The 6,000-nt window shown below is 37.3% G+C and overlaps 1 protein-coding gene across 2 annotated transcripts in view; it reads left to right on the top strand.

Moving 5' to 3' along the window:
- LOC310722610 (uncharacterized protein) overlaps positions 1–6,000 on the top strand; it is a 676,055-nt gene that overhangs the window by 321,606 nt on the left and 348,449 nt on the right. The window lies entirely within an intron of this gene.

Raw genomic sequence — 6,000 nt, 5'->3', positions numbered from 1 at the left:
TCACTTCTCTAACACACTCTCCATTACTTTGCACTGTTGACCCCAGGTACCTGAACTCCTCCACCTTCTCCACCTCTTCTCCCTGCAACCGCACCACTCCACTGCCCTCCCTCTTATTCACACACATGTACTCTGTCTTACTCCTACTGACTTTCATTTCCCTTCTCTCCAGCGTGTACGTCCACCTCCCCAGGCTCTTCTCCACCTGCTCCCTACTCTCACCACAAATAATAATATCATCCACAAACATCATAGTCCACGGAGACACTTGTCTGACCTCGTCTTTCAACCTGTCCATCACCACTACAAACAGGAAAGGGCTCAGGGCCAATCCTTGATGCAGTCCAACCTCCACCTTAAATCAATCTGTCGTTCCTACTGCACACTTCACTGCTGTCACACTGTCCTCATACATGTCCTGCACCACCCTCACATACTTCTTTGATACAACAGACTTCCTTATACAATACCACAACTCGTCTCTCGGCACCTTGATTCGAAGCCAGATGTTTAAACCAAGCTGCACCACCAAGCTGCCATTTTGGACCCTAAAGCAAAGCCCTTAATCATAAACTGCAAGTAAGTCGCTTTGAATAAGGTGGTCCGCCAAACACCATATATGTAAATGTGAGTTGAAGGTTAATCAGCTTGGAAGGTTCTGGTTTTGAACTCGCAACCTTCATAATATGCTCAAAAATGTTACAGACTAATATTTTTTTCATCTAGATTACACCGATTTAACCGCATTTAACATAACGTTAAAATAACCAATTAAAATAAAAAAGCACAAAATCTTATCCGTTTAATTTTAAAGTTGCGTTCAAAGTTTAAAAAGTTGTATGCAATGCATAGCTTATTAGGCAGCTGGTGTCAGAGAGTAAGGGCAGCTATGATACAGTGCCCCTGGTGGCGGAAAAGGTTAAGGGCCTTCTGATTAGTAACCATGAGTTTACCTTTAACAGTAGCTATCACATAATCCGGTGTAAAATAACTGCTGTAAATTGATTCGTTAGGTTCCAAAGCACATACGAATACAGATACAAAAACACAGTCACCACATCACAACTAAAATCCACCTTCTCAATAAAGATTTTAATTTTTTAAAAGGAACTGAAAGATAGATAGAACAGCAGACTCACCTTCATTGAGGTGGAGTAGAAGGAGAAGATAAAAGCACACCAGCATTTTAGACGTCCACAACATCCAGATGCAACATTCACACTGTGTTGAAATGCAGTCTTACATTTGTTCACACACACACACACACACACACACACACACACACACACACACACACACACACACACACACACACATACATCACAAGTAATGAAGTAACAGTTTCCATTACTTTTTGATCTGTTCCTCTTTCAGCTGTTGCAACACGATGCAACAAACTGTCAGATGTAACTCTATAAATCGAATTAAGGTGGATAAAAAACACATCCCATCCACATTTAAGGTCAAGAAGTTACCTCCCAAGTCAGATCACGTTGATGTGTTGTGGATGGCATGTACAATATTTGTATAGAAATCAGATTTTGTCTTTGACTTTCATGATGATTTCACCATTTCTTATCAGTGCTGCAACTGACTTTGTCGAACATAGATGTTTAAAAAGATAAGCTACAGTAGATCTTGTTCCATTTGAAGGACTTACTACAGTCCATGTTGAATAAGCCTATCAAATATAGCACCAATATTTTGGCACCCGGTGCTGCTAAGACTGGGATGTGCAAGTTTACATGAGGAGAACCTGAGAAGAACCAGGAGATAGGATATAGTGGTCCTGAATATCAAATTGTATTTTCTCAAATAAAATACCAAGTGAAGATTGACAGCGATTTTGTAGGTTTACCTTTGAACATCAGCACAATGTTCATTAGCCACAAGGGTGTTACGAAAGTCAGGTACTGATGTACGTGAGGAGACCTGGAGTGCAGGGTTCCAATTCATCCCAAAGGTGTTCAGTAGGGATGAGATCAGATCTCTATAGCAGGTCACTCAAGATCTTCCTCTTCAAAGCATGTAAATCAAAGGAGCTCACTTTGTTGCCAGGGGCATTGCCATGCTGGAACAGGTTTCGGGTTTTCAAGTTCAAGTGAATGCAAAATTGTATTATAGTGCCATCTAAAGATGTCCTGTATGATTGAGTGCCTCCAGATATGTAGTAACAGTTCGGAAGAGAAGGTCAATATTTTTGGCAATATAGTGTATATAGTTTCCTATACATTTATATATGTATGTATATATACATGAATACATTTATAACGTTTCTAGTCATTCCCCAATATTTGGAAATGTATATATCGCAATGCGCACTGTGGGTGTTTTGTGTGCGTGACACTAAAAGAAGAAGTTTAAATTCTTTCCAGAAATTAACTGTAGTCATGCCATATTTTGTGGGCATTTGGTTCATTATGCAGAACTTTAAAATTGCAGCATGATAGGGGTTTAGTGAGCTTTGCTGAGAGAGACGGTGTGTGTTTTTGTCGAGTTCTTGGTGTATAATAGAATTTAGTGAGTAAGTCAGCGAGTATCATGCTAAGGTTTTATATACCCTTCATTGCACTTTATGACATTAAAAGTGAGTCTTAAATTTAAGCTATTTCCGAACCCAGCATGGAATTCTTGGGAATTCCTGGACCCTGTAGTGTACCAGGAAACACTGCAGTCCTACTTGCTTATTTTTTTTTTATTTTTTTTTTACACAATGAACACATTTTTTTTAACTGAACAATTCTTATCTTGTCATTGGTGGTTACTATTTAAAAAATTGTTCACTGTGTAAAAAAAAAAAGAAAGAAAAAAAAAAAAAAAGCAAGATAAACATGTTTTCATTCACAAATGTTTTCATTTACATGCTTTTTCAAGATGCCACAGCAGGGGGGCTGGAGAGCTGCATGAGAAATGTGACACTAAAAAACTTTTTCAGATTTTAGACTTAAAAAATTGGCAAAAAATAAAAAAGTTACTTCGAATGTTATATCTATATAATAGATATCACATTCGTGACACCTAGTGGTGCAACAAAGCAACTACCATACATCTGCATAAAACAAATAAAACAAATTGTGATATTTAATTACAGGTCGAATAAGTTTTTGTGGCTCCAGCTAATTATATTTGGTAGGAGGGCGGCCGAAAGGGCTCTTTTGATCACAAATTTGGCAGACCCCTTTCCTAACATATTATTGACTTTTTGTGTGTGCATTGAAAATGTGAACTCATTCTTAAATGAACAGTGACATTATTATTCTTGTAAACATTTTCTCCAGAGTTAAACCAGATGATGGAATGTAATTGTTTATGGTGTGTGAGGGTGCATGACGGGTCAAAAATAAAATTAAAAACCAGGAGACAAAAAAAAAAAAAAAAAAAACGTGAAATGATGATATACTTACATGCTAAAACCTTGTATTATTTTCTGGATTAATGGTTAGTTCATAACAAGCTAATGTTGAATTAACTAATGTGTGTATGAGAAACTAAAAATACTGCACACATGTTCAGAAGTTCAAGCCCTGGTATCTACCACTCTTGCACTCTTGAGCATTTAGGGGTGCTTCAGGGTTTCTGTAACATGGCTGAGTTATAATGTACCTTTCTTTTTTCTTTTCAGAAAACATACAACTGTGATTTTTTTTTGTCCTCTTTTATTTTTAATTGCATAAAGGTAAAAAGACAATTGTAAGTAAATATCGTGTAAAACATTTTCACAAAATTGTCAAAAATCCCATTATTATAGATACTGAATCACAACAGAAAACAGAATATTGGATTCATAGCATTACATGTAACCAATGTGCAGAAAGTTTTAAAAAGGTATAGACAAATAAATTTCCTCCACTCACCAACCGGCGCTCATCCAAGCACCCGCCACCACATACTTATATACTGTATAGTTTATACAGTATGATACTGTATAGTTCATGCAGTAAAATACTGTAAATTGCTCTGTTTTGCTAAAATTATGGACTGTAATTTGATCAATTATTAACAAATTACAGTATACTAGCCCCCATACTGATCATCATTCTTTAGGACTCCTGGGTAGGCCAGGCCATGTCTCGATTTATGATATATTAGCCTAAGAGAGTATTGTATGTTGGAGTCAGTAAAATTTCAAAATTCCATAAAAATGCTAACATTAAATTATATAAAATCTTTAAAAGATATGCTTTGAAATCTAATATTTGGATTGGACTCAGGATCGAAAGGTCACAAGTTCAAATCCCAGCACCACCAAGCAGTTGTTGCTAGGCCCCTTGAGCAAGGCCCTCATCCCTTATCTGCTCAGTCACAATAGATTATACAAGTTACATAAGTGACTGTACTATTAGGCTTGAAATCAAATGAAATAGCATGAATGTGTAAACGGCTAAAAGAGAACAATTTGTGAATGAAAAACAACTACAATACACAAACTGGTTGCAAACTGATGCAATACATACAGTGCAAAAGGAATACATAGAAAATTGTGGACATGGCCTTATTTCACTGTGGGGGAAAAAATTATCCCAGCTACTGGTATAATGTACTAATGAGTTCATTCTTTATTTGCTTTTTAATAATAACATTTCTTAATTAGCATGTTGGCAATGATTTCATTTTTCATTAGCTTGTTGAAAGTGTACTAATAAAGTCTTTCAAAAATAACTTTAATGTAGCAATAAACATATATGCAGGTATGTAAATTGCTAACTGCTCAGGGGTCTTGTCAGCCAGCTGATCTATTAATCAGGTGTGTAGGTGACTATCTGGTCTGTTAATTAGGTGTGTAGGTGACTATCTGGTATGTTAATTAGGTGTGTAGGTGACTATGTAGTCTGTTAATTAGGTGTGTGGGTGACTATCTAGTCTGTTAATCAGGTGTGTAGGATTCTTGTTGGCATTACATGTGAGATGATCAGTTGATGTTCTTCTCTACTCCAGACTCACAGTTTCATCTCCATCACCTATGCTGTAATGAACGGTATCCTGGGGACCTGGGGAGTAAAATAAACAAGAAAAGCTCAGTTCATTCAGCTTAAATGGCATGGATGTGGAGAATTAATTTCCACAAAGTAAGATTACAAGAGCTCAAAAGTGTATACCTTTTTTGGTGATGCAATATACCATAACCACTATGAAGACAAGAAAGATCCCGGTCACCAGGGTGAACAGGGCGAAGCGATAAGATTTTGGAGAGACATCATTATCAGACAGAACATAACCTCATTACTGTTCACTCTGTTTTGCACTGAATTTTATCATAGTAAATTACAGATCATAGTAAAAAGTGGATTATGATACAGGGAAGACAAAGAGAAGAACACACACTGAGAATACCAATGAGTTATTTACCTTTAACACTAAGTCTGAAATAGATGTATTCTCTCTGTTTAAGACTACAGCTGTAATCTCCTCCATCTTCTTCAGTCAATTTTGATATCAGCATAGAGAAAGATGTCCAGAAGAGTGATTGGTAAATATCTTAAATCTTTCACTGTACTGCTCTCTCAGGAGATATCTTTACCCATTGACTTTGATTTGTTGTGTATTTCCACCATGTATATAACTGAGGGTTGTTGAGGACGTTAGTGCAGCAGCAGGGCAGCAGTGCTGAGCCTCCTGTGTATGCGGTGATCAGTTGTAGGTCTCCTTTTCCTTCCAGCCTGCAGCCTGTGAAAATATACCAGGACATTGTCTCTTAATAAGGTTACCATCTGAAGCAATTCTACAGATGTTAGACAACCTGCAACAGCCAGTGAAAGAAGCCAGAGGAAACTGCAAGGGTGTGAGTCAGGAACAACCAGAACCCCCATCAATAAATGTAACTCTGTAACTCCACAGAACATCATAGTTATGTATGTAACCCTGTTCCCTTTCAAAGGTTCGCTGACACCATTGGGGAGATCTCTAGTGGTACAAGTACATTCAAGCACTGAGGAACAATCAAGCTCTGGATAAGTGCATCTGCCAACTCTCATAAATGGTATAGTTGATGAAGCACATGGC

Source organism: Silurus aristotelis, assembly GCF_946808225.1.
Source record: "Silurus aristotelis genome assembly, chromosome: 29".
In the NCBI taxonomy this organism is placed as follows: domain Eukaryota; kingdom Metazoa; phylum Chordata; class Actinopteri; order Siluriformes; family Siluridae; genus Silurus; species Silurus aristotelis.
Note: the sequence above shows the minus strand (reverse complement) of the source record. Positions and strands in the feature narration are given on the sequence as shown.